The 14,368-nt window shown below is 37.4% G+C and overlaps 1 pseudogene; it reads right to left on the bottom strand.

Annotated features, from left to right (window-relative positions):
* Positions 1-5,238: 5,238 nt before the first annotated feature.
* LOC124081413 (uncharacterized protein CXorf38-like) overlaps positions 5,239-14,368 on the bottom strand; it is a 32,792-nt pseudogene continuing 23,662 nt past the window's right edge.

A 14,368-nucleotide genomic window follows, 5' to 3' on the forward strand; every position in this document is an offset into this window, starting at 1 on the left:
TTTGATACAGATTTAAAAAGAATCAGTAGGCAATTTTCATTACAGCTTTATAAACACAAATTATTTGGACAGATAACACATGCAGTGACATGTATCCACACGTACCCACCCCTCTACTACCTCACATTCTTTCCCCTGTGATTTCCATATTTCATTAGTGTGGCATATTTGCTGCAGTTAATGACCCCAAATTGACACTACATTATTAGCTGTACTCTAGAACTTATATTGTTTCACTCTGAGTTACACAGTTATGTGGGTTTGGACAAATGTATAATGATATATATCTACCATTACAGTTTTCAGTAGAATAGAGTCACCACCCTAAAAGCCCCTGTGCTTCACCTATTCATCCTTCCCTCATTTCCTCCTAAGTCCCTGGTAACCATTAATTTTCTAACTCTCTGTACAGATTTACCTTTTCCAAAATGTCATATTTGGAACTTTCAAGTATACAGCAAATTCAGATAACTATCTTTCATTTATCAGTATACATTTATGATCCATCCATGTCTTCTTGTGGACTGATACCTCATTTATTTTTATTGTTGAATAATATTCCGTTGTAAAAATGAAGTACAATGTGTTCATACATTAACCAGTTGAAAGACACCTAAGCTGGTTCCCATTTTTGGTGATTATGAACAAACACTCCATAAATATTCATGAGCAGGCTTTTGTGTGAAGATAAATTTTTGACTCATTAGGACAAACATTTAGGCATGAAATTGATGGATTGTAAAGTACAACTATGTTTATCTTTGCAAAAATCTTCAGAATGGTATTCCAAAATGAATGTATCATTTTGCATTCTGACCAAACACAGTTTGATTTACTTCACATCCTTTCGGGTATTTGATTTTGTCATTTAAAAAAAAAAAACTAGTCATTTCAATTGTGGCATAGTAGCATCATTTTGAAAATCCCTAGTGACACCTGGTATTTTGTAGTTTTTTATAAGCTTTTGTTCCATGTGTAGATTTCCTTCGGTAAAATGGTTTTAGGTTTGTTTGTTTGTTTTAACTCCATTTACTAGTTAGGTTGTTTTCTTATTATTATATTTTTGGAGTTTCTTTTATATTTTGGATGCAGGTATTAATAAGGTATTTGTTTTGCAAATATTTTCTCCAAGTTGGTAGTTTGTTTCTTCATTCTCTTAACATTTTCTTTTTCAGATCATAAGTTATTGATTGATTGATTATTTGAGATGGGTATCACTATGTTGCCCAGGCTTGTCTTAAACTCCTGGACCCTTGTGCTCCTACCACCTCAACCTCCTCGGTTCTTAAAGTTTTTAATTTTATCAAACTCCCAATTTACCAGTATTTTCTTTCATTTGTTATAGTTTGGTATTGAATTTTTAAAAAAAAAATCACTGTCAAAAACTAGGGCTATAATTCAGGGGCAGACCAATAGCCTAGCATATGTGAGGTATTGGGTTCAATTCTCAGTACCACATATAAATAAATAAATAAATAAATAACAATAAAGGCCCTTCAACAACTAAAAAATATTAAAAGATAAATAAATGCATTCTGTCTATCTACAACTAAAAATATTGTTTTTTAAATCACTGTCAAATGCAAGGTTACCTAGATAATTTTTCATGATATTTTATAAATGTCTTAGAGTTTTATGTTTAAATTTAGGTCTACAATTTTAACTCATAGAAGTAGAGAGTAAAATGATTGTTAGCAAATACTGGCATCAAAACATACATATACACAGTGGAATATCATAGAAGACAGAGATATATGCATACATGTACAGTCATCTGATCTCTGACAAGACGTCAAAAAGACACATTAAAGAAAAGACATCCTTTTAAACACATGGTATTGAGAAAACTGGATAAGTATGTAAAAGAATAAAATGAGATCCTTATTATATATTTCATTTTTATACTCTATCTCTCTTTATTATTTTGAAATAAAGATATTAAGAAAATTTTAATGCATATTTGTTTTAAAATTTTCATATAGAAATATACAAAATAGGGGCTGCGGCTGTAGCTCAGTGGTAGAGTGCCTGCCTTGCATGTGTGAAACACTGGGTTCAATCCTCAGCACCACATAAAAATAAATAAGGATGTTATGGCCATCTACAACAACAACAAGAAAAGGAATATACAAAACAGAAAAATCAATATCTTGTAAGTACCCCAGGTCCCCATTTCTTTATAGATATAGCATAGCAAAAAGTCTCTGAAAAAACACGACTTTCCAGACCTACTGTTATAACATAAAATAGTCTTATATCATGCTATGTGCTCTTAAACATTTTGATTTTCTATTTATCCATTATTGGCATTGGTGCTCTGCAAGGAACCCAGGGCCTCACCTGCTAGTGCTCCACCACTGCATTGTACCCCCTAGCCCTGCTTTCCTATTTAATGTCTTACAGATCATTCCGTATTTTGGAACTGCAGTGCCATCTATTTCTTCCTAATGGCTGCATACTATGCTGCAGGATTGATGCACTAGACTTTCTTTAACTGGTTCTCTTTCTATATATGGCTGGTTAACAATGCTACTGTGCATTCTTTTGTTTTTACCCTGGGCCCATCTCTGCCAAAGAGCTATACTCAGGTTGATATCTTTGTATATGCTACATTTGTCTTAAAGCCCTCTCTGGACATTTCTTCCATTCTGTTTAAAAGTTATTGATATAAAGTTTTCTGAACAATACCTTTGATTTTTCAAAGCAGACAAATCCAACTAGATGACAGCTAGTATGTCATTATCTATACTTTATAAATCCTTATATGTGCATCTACTTCAGTGTATCTAACATAGTTGACATTTAATAAGTGCTTTTTGGATAAATGGGGAAATTTTAACTAGACACAGGTACAAAATGGAACAGTTCACATCCCAAAGTTCCTAGAGTTAGAAATCAGGACTTAAACTCGTTACTGAATCAACAAGATTCCATTTGATTCCACATTGTTTATCTCAGAGCTAGAAGCTAGGAGATATTTCATTAAAGTTCCTTAGTTTGGTAAAGTTGCAGAATGAAATTCCTTCTTCATCACTGAAAGCTTCTCAAAGAATTCCATGAAATGAAGGAAAAACTATGAAGAAAACACTACACTAAAAACTGCATAGCAATTGGGAATACTAAAGCATGAAGTTTTTTTTTTTTTTAATTTTTTATTGTGGGTTGTTCAAAACATTACAAATTTCTTGACATATCATATTCCACACTTTGATTCAAGTGGGTTATGAACTCCCACCTTCACCCCATACACAGATTGCAGATTCACATCAGTTACACATCCATTGATTTACAAATTGCCATACTAGTGTCTGTTGTGCTCTGCTGCCTTTCCCATCATCCACCCTCCCCCCTCCCCACCTCTCCCCTCCCCTCCCCTCCTCTCTCTCTACCCCCTCCACTGTATAACCCTGAGGGTCTCCTTCCATTACCGTGCAATTTCCCTTCTCTCTCCCTTTCCCTCCCACCTCTCATCCCTGTTAAATGTTAATCTTCTTCTCCTGTTCTTCGTCCCTACTCTGTTCTTAGTTACTCTCCTTATATCAAAGAAGACATTTGGCATTTGTTTTTTAGGGATTGGCTAGCTTCACTTAGCATAATCTGCTCTAATGCCATCCATTTCCCTGTAAATTCTATGATTTTGTCATTTTTTAATGCAGAGTAATACTCCATTGTGTATAAATGCCACATTTTTTTTATCCATTCGTCTATTGAAGGGCATCTAGGTTGGTTCCACAGTCTTGCTATTGTGAACTGTGCTGCTATGAACATCGATGTAGCAGTGTCCCTGTAGCATGCTCTTTTTAGGTCTTTAGGGAATAGACCAAGAAGGGGAATAGCTGGGTCAAATGGTGGCTCCATTCCCAGTAAAGCATGAAGTTTTAGGCATATTTGCATTCACCCAGGTTTTATAGAATTATATTAAATGCATTTTAATGTAAACATATATGTCAAATATACCTCCTCCCTCTACCCATTCTTTACAAATTACAGCCTTGATGGGAAGCTGAATAGGCAAAGGAGCATGGTCACATTTGCTCAGGCTTGGTATGGTGCACTTCTTCCAAGCAAAATTCTGGGAACATGGGTTCAGAGTTAATCTGATCCAGTTTAGTACCACTGGCCTTGCAAATGACCATATGGAGGGTAAGGTGAAAGTGAGGCCTACCCCATAGACCACTGATACAATGGTACAGTGCTTGTGTGATTCAGGAACAAATAGGGTGAAGTCAGGAGTGGGAAATTTGGGGTGGGAGTAACTACAAATGAATTTGTGCATCTGTTAAAATGAAATGCTATCTTAATTTTATAAGAATGTTGAAATTTCATTCTTAAATTTTATAATTAAGGACCAAGCTTAATTAACAGTATGACATTTATAATTATAAATACTCAAAGGCCAACAGATGAATATTCAGCTAAATGAATACCCACTGGGCAATGAGGGCCAGGCCCTGCACCCAACATTAGATATATAACTACACAAATATAACCATGGCTGCCACAGAGTTTACTTCCCATAAGTACATCACAAACAAGCTGCCAACTGAGCCTTCCCCGTGATTCCCCTGACATGGGCCTGGGCCCTCCCACTACATTGGTCAGTAAAGTCACTCACTGTTATCCAGTCCTACACTGACCACCATGGCTTTCCCCTGGCCTCCAACCTCAGTCTATTCAAACTCCTTAGTAACAATTCAGCTCTGAATTAAGTTGGCTAAAAAATAGCCTTCAAGGCAGTTTTTCCTCTTGCCTTCTTCCAAAATGGGAAAGTTTCTATCTCAACATTTATTTGGCCCACCCGTGGCCATCTCCATGAGTGACACAGTCAGTCAGCAAGCAGGGGGATATGACACATCTAGCAGGGGACAGAGCACTCTGTGTGAGCTCTTGAAAAAAGCCTGGCCTTTACCATGATAAACAGCTACAGGCCAGGACCGGAAAAGAATCTCAACTTTGAAATAGTAAAAAATCCCTGGATGTTAACAGCAATGGCAGAAGAGTATCTAATATTTTTAGACTGGTATGTATTACACAACTGGTATGTATTACACAACCCCAAATTTGTGAATATATATATATATATATATATATATATATATATATATATATATATATACACACACACACACACACACACACACACACACATACATATATTTCTTTTGCACAAAAAGGATGCCTGGGCTGGAAGCCATGCTGAATTTCACAATACCTGCCTGCATTTGTTGAAGGCCAACCTCAGTCCTTCTTTCCAGGTGTTTGTCTCCCAGGTTCCTTGGAATCTCTTTTTTGATCCTGTGCATGGAGGCTGTCAAGCTTCTGCATGTCTTCTCTAAGATCTAAGATCATTTCTAAGATCTTCATTGTTTCTCCAAAATTCCTTCACCACTTCCAGGCAATTTGAGATCACTTCAGGCAACACCTCTTGTTCTTATGCTTGAAGATACATCTCTTGAAGTTCTTCCTTTAGTAATCCATTTTGATTTCATTTAATTGGCTTGCACTCAGGTAACTGCCACAGCCCGGCTGGCTGGCAAAATAGCCGGGGGGTGGGGGGTGGGGGGTGGGGTGAGTGACTATCAACTTGTGAAGATTCATGCAATGGGAGCCGCTTCATTAAGGGACAGAGAGGTATATATACATAACTAAATACACAGCTTAACTTAATTAACATAAACTAGATACAGCAGTCAACCAATAAGGAATCATCATCTTAATGATTACACACAGCTTAACTTAATTGACATAATATAGACACAGCAGTCAGTCATTAAGGAATCTCTATCATCCTAATGGCTCACTGGCTTTACTTCACAAACCACTCCCTCTGGCAAAGTGCCAGGCGCCATCTTGACTTGTTTATGGACCTAACATCTCCCCCTTTTGTTTAATTTAAATAACAAGTATGTGGCTTAGGTACTGTGCCTGTTTTAGGTTGTCCAATACTACATACGGTCCTTAACCATCACTGGGTGGTCTGATCTCAAATCGTCAGCCTCCTGTCTTAGTTTGGTACCATTGTAATTGGATCTTACCCGTCTTTGACTACTGGCCCAACACACTCAGCCACACTTGTGGATAACAACCATAGTGGTTTTTACACAAACACCATAAATAATCTGCCACAAGCAGAAGGGGAGGATACAAAATGCCAGGATACCAAGCCAATTGATGGCTCCAAGTAAGAAGCCCTTGGAAAAATTGTACCACAGATGACACCATCAGCAAAGATACCGGGTACTACCACAATTCGTTGCATCCACAGATACTTATATGCATTGTGAACTAACACATAGTCCAGGTAAATTACAGTCCAGGTAAATTCACAGTCTAGGTAAATTCACAGTCCAGGTAAGTTGAATCACAGTCCAGGTAAGTTGAATCACAGTCCAGGTAAGTTCTGCAGACAGCTAGCTTAAATCGCAGTCCAGGTAAGTTCTGCAGGCAGCTAGCTTATGATGATCCGAAGTCTTGTCTGGTTCTCAGCAACACTGGAAATTCTTCCACCCTCATCCTCACTGGCACTGGGCGAAGGCAGGAACTCCCGCAATGCTGGCTAAAGAAAATCCATTAGCATTCCACTAAGAAAACAACCCCTTCTGAACAATTTAGTACATTATCTCAAGGTTTTTTATATTTGAAATAGGCCTTAAAGGTGCTCATTACTCATTAGCCTCCAGGTGTGGGAGAACCATTGTAGTTATTGACATTGGAAATAACCAAACATCAGGGGCATCAGGCGCATCCTACAAGCCGGCTGTAGCATCCCCTGGCAGTCCCAGATGGCCCGGGGAGTGTCCTGGACTCAAACTGCCACCAGGCACAGGGAGTGAAAGCTTGCAAGACTGTGCCTCCAGGTCAGGTCTGGATTTGGGCTCGCAGCAGTGGCGTCCCACTCCCCGGGCTGGGGTGGGGAAGGGCCCGTTGCTGCTGCCGCTTGAAAAGTCCTTGCTGCACTGTGTCTGGCTCGCACATGCAGCAGCCTCGGCGCCTCTTCACGCATCCTCTGGTAATGAAAAGTATTTAGTAGTAGCCTTTTGTTGCAATCTTTTCCTTGATAATCTTTCCTCCTTTGAACTTTCTTCTTCTTTCTGATTAGAGTTCCTGGGCTTTTATCAACACATGCCTAACTGTTCTTGGTTCCACTGGGGTGCCTCTTTCCCTTATCAATTTACCTATCACCCCTTCCATATTTTCATCACAAAGACAATACAATACACTGAGACAAAACAAGACACAAATATACTGCATCTATCTTCTCCATCTTCTTAAAGTGGCCATACTTCCTCTCGCCCTGTCTGCTTAGGGACGAGCAGATTTGCTCCCGTCCTATCTAGGGACAGGCAGTTTTTCCTCATCACTCACCCCTGAGTGTCCTGGGGCTCCCCGTACGGGCCACCATCTGCTGCAGCCCAGTTGGCTGGGCAAAATAGCCAGGGGGGTGAGTGACGATCAACTTTTGAAGATTGAAGCAGCAGGAGCCGATTTATTATGGGACAGAGAAGTGTATATACATAACTGAATACACAGCTTAACTTAATTAACATAAACTAGATACAGCAGTCAACCAATAAGGAATCATCTTCTTAATGATTACACACAGCTTAACTTAATTGACATAATATAGACACAGCAGTCAGTCATTAAGGAATCTCTATCATCCTAATGGCTCGCTGGCATTACTTCACAAACCACTCCCTCTGGCAAAGTGCCAGGCGCAATCTTGACTTGTTTATGGACCCTAACAGGTAACTTCTGGTTTTACATTTATACCCATCTTGCTGATCTTAGAGATGTTAACAGCCCAGTCAGATGTCAACTGTTCTATTCTATACTGTCATACCACAATCTTTGGGATATTCTTAAATTCATTCAAGAATTTTGGATCTTTATCTGAAAGTCTGGGAACCAAGTAGATAATACTTTCCTCTCTAAAAATTGCATGATCTCATTGTGACACTTAATCACCTTTGTGACTTTCTTTCAATCAACCGAAAAGCAATCACAGGAGTTGATCAACTTTAAAAGAACAGCTGCATCTTATTCCTCAGGTTCTGCTTTGTCTGTTAGTCCTTGGGGCATGCAGGCTTTGGCTATTCCCAAACATCCATGAGCCAATGGCCACACCATCAGTTTCCCAAGTGCATGTCTCTGTTTCTGTTGTGGTGTCTCAAATCTTCTGTTTCCATCTGCGAACACCTGACACTGTGGCTGAAACTGATCGGCACATGGACTGCACCATGAGTGCCCCACAGCAGGTGGTGCTGGGGCCCAGGTCAGGGTCCAGGGCCAGTAGGCTGCAGTGGAAGGACAGTATCTCACAGTGGACTGAGCCTTTCAGGCAGCTGTGCAGCAGCAGTAGGCAGTATCCTGCTTTCACCCAGTTCTTATACCCTGAGCAAGTCCCTTATTATAAATTTCAAAATAACTCAAAGTGAGTTTAAAATGTTTCACCACAAAAATATAATAGATCAGCAAAGGACTAAGTAGATACATTAATGAACTTGACTTTTTAAGAATTCCAAATTGTATGTGTGTGGTGTGTGTGCATGTGTGTATAAAATTACATAGCACCACATTATTATATACAATTATGATTTCTCAATTCAAAATGATGTTAATAAAATTTAGATCTAAGACACAGGTTGAGTTAATGTTTATTGATTCATTGAAAGGAGCAAGGGTTATGTTAGTGTTATGGTTTGAATCTGGAATGTTCCCCAAAGGGCTCATGTGCTGAATGCATGGTGCAGAGGTGGAGCTTTTAGGCAAAGACTGGATCATCAGTGCTCTGAACTCATCAGGGGATTAATCCAGTGATAGCTGAATGGAAATCTGGGAGGTGAGACCTATTTGGAGCAAGTAGGTCACTTTGGAGTTGACCTGGAGTTTATCTTCTCCAGAGCCCCACTCTCTCTCTCTCTTTCTCTGCTTCCTGGCTGCCCTAAACTAAACAGCTTTTTTTCACTAAGCCCTCCACCATGATATTCTGTTTCACCTCAGGTTCAGGAAATTGAGTCAGCCAAACAAGGACTCAAACCTCTGAAACTGTGAGCCAAAATTAATCTTTCCTTCTCTAAGTGATTTTTGCTGGGTACTTTAATAACAGCAATGAAAAAATGAAAAACACAGATAGTATCTAGATTCCTTTTCTTTTACTTCTGCTGCTTCTTCATCTCTCTTCTTTCTTCCTCTCCTTCTATGTATAAATATACAATGACTTCATTCAATTTGAAAAAACTATCTTTCCAAATTGAATCACCTTTGCTTTTTTTGTAAAATAACAGTTAACCACATTTATGTGCTTTTATTACTGGATTCTCTATTCTGTTCCATAGATCAATTTGCAAGTTCAACAACATTTTTCTTCTTCTCCAGTATTGTTGACTATTAAGGATAATTTGCCTTTCTATACAAATTTTAGAATAAGTTTATCTACTTCCACAAAATAATTTGTTGGTGCCTTCCCTGGAATTGTATTTAATATATAGTTAAGTTGGGGAAAAGTGACCTCTTGACAACATTGAGTTTTTCTTATCTATGAGCACGGTACAATTCTTCATTCATTTAATTCTTTTTTTTTTTGGGGGGGGGGGATGTTGACTGCTTCTTTTTTGTTGCTTTTTTTTTTGTTAGTTACACATGACAGTACAATTATCTTGACATATCATACATTTCTTCATTTATTCTTTTCATCAGAGGGTTAAAACCAGCCTCATATAGACCCTGAGCAGTTTTTAAAAATATTTTTAGTTGTAGATTGACACAATACTTTTAGTTTATTTATTTATTTTTATGTGGTGTTGAGGATGGAACCCAGTGCTGCACAAGTGCCAGGTGAGCACTCTATCACTGAGCCACAACCCCAGACACCCTGACCCATACTTACCAGATTATGTTCCAAGTATTTTTTTCTTGACACTAGTGCAAATTATATTAGGTTTTAAATTTTATATTGCAATTGTTCATTAAGGCTATATAGGAAAGTAGTTGACTTTGTATAGTAACTTCATATCATACAACATTATATAATAACTTATTAAATATAGAAGTTTTTCTGGTTGAATCTTTGAGATTTTCAATGTATAAAGTCAATTCATCTGTGAATAAAGATCATTTAATATTTTTTCTTCCAAATCTATGTACCCTTCATTTTATTTTATTGTCTTACTGCATTAGCTAAGAATTCAGGAGCAGTAAGAGGAGGCATACATGCTGTCCTTTTGATCTTAGGAGCAAGTTTTTCACACTATGTATAAGATTGTCTGTTGGGGCTTTTGCTTTGTTTTTGATAAATTTTTAGTTGTAATGAATTTTTAATGTAATGAATTTCCATTAAATTCCTAGTTTCATGAAAGTTTTAGTTATGAATGAACATTGGAGTATGTCAAGTGCATTTTCTGGACCTGGTTATATGATCAAATGATTTTTCTTCTTTAGTCTGATTGATGAGTTAATCACTTTAACTATATTTTGAATGTTTAGCCAACCTCGAACACCTGGAGTAAATATCACTTGGTCTTGGTGTAGAATTGCTATTATGTATTGCTAGATTCTGTTTGATAATACTTTTTTGAGGATTTTTAAAAATCTATGTTCATCTAAGATATTAAGCCAGCACATATTTTTTTCTATTTATGCTTTTATCTTGTTTTGGCTTTATAAACCCATGGAATGATTTGAATAATGTTCCCTATTCTTCCATTTTTGGCGAGAGATTGCAAATAATTATTGTCATATCTTCCTTAATGTTTCAGTAGAATTCACAATTAATTTTTTTGTATGTGTGTGGCTGGTGCTTTCTTCCTTGGAAGGCTGTTTATTAGTCACCTGTTTTTATTCCAAATATAAACCTATACAAGATTATTTCTTCTTTTGTGAATGCTATAGACTGAGTTTGTGTCCCTTTAAAATGTATTAGTTGAAACATAATCTCCTATGTGATGGTATTAAGAAGTAGGGACTTTGAAAGGCAGTTAATTTCTGAGGGTGGAACGTCATGAATGAGATTAGTGCTTTGGTAAGAGACGCCACAGGGGTCCTCACCCCTTCTGCCATGTGAGAACACAGTGAGAAGATATCCTCCTATATTCCAGGAAGTGGATCCTCATCAGACACTGAAACTGATTATTGCTTGAATTGATTTTGGAATCACTCAGCCTCCAGTAAGATGAGAAATAGGTATCTGTGTCAATTCACCCAGTTTGTGGTATTCTATTATAGCTTCATGAATACATGAGAACACTGAGTTTTGGTAGTTTGTGTCTTTCAAGGAATCAGTCCATTTTCAAATATGTAAACATATATGATTTGCATGATATTCTTTTGTTAACCTTTTAATGTCCATGACATCAGTGGCAATGAATTTCTTTTTTTATTTCTAATATTAGTAGTTTTAAAATCTTTTATGTCTGTTTCTTCTTCTCATTCCTCTTCCTCCTACCTCCTCCTTCTTCTCTCTTTGCTGTTTCCCCTTCTCTCCCAGTTATCCTGGCATGGGTTTCTATCAATTTGGTTGATCTTTTAAAAATTAGCTTTGAATTTTGTGAACTTTTTGATATTGATTTCCTTTTTAAATATTTTACTGATTTTGGTTCTAACTTTTTGTCTCTTTTTTCAGCTTTATTTAGGCCCTTTGTATATTTTCCTAATGTGAATGCTTAAATTATCAATGATATATCTTTCTTCTCTTTAATATAGGCATCCAGTGCTAAAATATTTCTTCTAAGTACTGTTTTCTCTACATTCCTCAAATTTTGACCAAGTATCTTAATTTTCAAAATAATTCTGGGGAATTTTGTTGTATTACTCTATTATATTTTCTACTTTGCTCCATTGTTGTCTAGGGCATGGTTTATATGATAATCATTCTTTTAATTTGTTCGGTTACATTTTATATCCTAGCATGTGATCTATCTTGGATAGAGTTCTATGTGATCTTGAGAAGGATGTGAATCCTGCTGTTGTTGGATGGAGTAGTCTATAGATGTCAATTATTTCCAGTTAATAATTGTGTTTTAGTCAGCTTTTGCATTGCTGTGACCAAAAGGCCAGAACAAGAAGGACTTAAAGGAGGAAAGTTTATTTGAGGTTTTAGAGGTTCAGTACATGGATGGTTGATTTCATTGCTCTGGGCCTGAGGTGAGGCAGAACATCATGGCAGAAGGATATGGTGGAGGGAAGCAGCAGAGCACATGGCAACCAGGAAGCAGAAAGAGAGCTCCACTCACCAAGAACAAAATGAAAATCTAAAATTCATGCCCCTAGTGATCTGCTCTCTCCAGCCACAAGCTCCCTGCCTACAGTTACCATCCAATCAGTCTTTATCAGTGGATGAATCCACTGATTAGTTTATACTTCTCATAATCTAGTTATTTGAGCTCTGAAAATTCTTGCATTGTTTCACACATGAGTTTGGGGGCACACTTTATAGCTAAACCATAACATTCTACCACCAGCTCCCCAATTAGTCAATTTCCAGAAGTCCCGTTAGTTTTAACATTTTCAGTATTGCCCAAGAGTCCAACTTCAGAATCTCATCTGAGACTTAAGACAAGCTCTTAGCTGTGAGAGTGGCACAGAGTAAACATTTCCATTCCACAGGAGAGAAATAAGCACAGAAAGAAGAAATGGGACCAAAGAAAGCAAGACTGAAATCCAGGTGGGCAAATGAGTCCTGTAGCCCATGTCCAGCATCTGGAGCACAAGGCATCCTAATGTTCCATCCAAAGAGCTTGTGTAGCTCCACTCCTGTGGAATTTCTGGTTGCGGTTTCCTTGATTTCTGCAGCTTTCTTTTGCAGACATTTCAAATTACTCTCATCTCTTAATCTTGGATTCTCAATTGAAGCTCTGGCTTCCTTCTCACATCTTCATGCATCACCCCTCTCAGGCTGCCTTTGAGGATTTCAACCCTGCTACACTTTGCCTGGCCTATCAGAACTTCCTTTGACATCTCAGTGGAAGCTTCCTGAGCCCCTAACTCCAGTATCCTGCAAACCTGCAGAATCAACACCATGTGTTGACACCAAGGTAAGCCATAATCTCAAGCACTAGTTAAAGCTCCTGGGACCATGGCTACAGCTGCTTCTGAGTGCCTGAGTAGCTTAGCATTGTGAAACAACTTTTAAGCCCCCCTGTTTAAGCAGCATTCTCCATGGCTTCTTCTCAGAGAAATTTTTACTTTTATACCCTTGAGCCTGAGATGTGTATGATCTTGCCAGTCCTTATATGTCCTCAAGCCATCTTTCTTATTGTTTCTAGCTTCCCTTTTAGTGGCTGTGTCTTTTAAAAACCACATCTCCCTTATCCCTAGTTTTATTCTCACTTTTATGACTACACTGCAAGTTTTTCAAATCTTTCTTCTCTGTTTTCTACTCCTGATTATCATAGTAAACTTGGCTAAAAACCCCCAGGAATATATAAGCCTCTGCCTGAATGCTACGCTGCCTTGAAATTTTCTCCACCAGATTAATTAGCCTCTTACATCTAAACTAAGCCTCACAGAAAGTCTCAGGACTTTGTAGACAAATCCTTTGTCAGAGTGTAATACAATATGAACCCCCAAATCATGCCTTCAGTGACCTTATTCCTCCAGTTACCACCCAGTGAATCTTTATCAGTGGATTAATCTACCAATTAATTTAAAGTTCTCATAATCTAATCAATTCACCTCTGAAAATTCTTGCATTGTCTCATGCATGAGCTTTTGGATGAGACCTATTTGTAAACCATAATGATATGGAACTGTTTGTTTCAATGCTAGTTCTGTTGATTATTCATTGAAAGACATTGAGTTCTCCAAGTAAAAAAAAATAACTCACCTATTTCTGCTTGCAATTTTTTCAGTATTTCCTTACATAGTTTATTGCCTTGCTTTTACATGAATAATTATAAATAGATTAGTGTTAGTGTGGTACACACACACACACACACACACACACACCTATTCAAAATCCACTCTCAAATAACACTATATAACTTCAGGGTTAGCACTGTTACATTGTAACAGGGTATTCCCAGTTTCTTTCTCATATAACATAACATTTCTGTCATTCATTTTGCCTACTCTTGTATACCCTTGTATTATTATTGCCCAATACAATCCAATTAATATTTTTCTATTTGATTATATAGAATAAAAAAATGAGGATTTTATTTTACCTTCATTCTTTAATGGTCTCCCTTCTTTATGTAGATCCAACTTTCTTACTTATTAATTTTCCTTTTATCAGAAAATCTCCTTTAAAAATTTTTGTAAGTTTGAGCTATTAACAAATTTCCTCCATTTATATTTCAGTGGGTCTTTATTTGTTCTTAACTTTTTTCTCCTTTTTATTTTTTTAGCTTCACAGAGAACACTTATTATA

The sequence above is a fragment of the Marmota monax genome, unplaced genomic scaffold (genome assembly GCF_021218885.2).
Source record: "Marmota monax isolate L192 unplaced genomic scaffold, Marmota_monax_Labrador192_F-V1.1 WCK01_AAM20220418_F8-fsc00615, whole genome shotgun sequence".
Lineage (NCBI taxonomy): Eukaryota > Metazoa > Chordata > Mammalia > Rodentia > Sciuridae > Marmota > Marmota monax.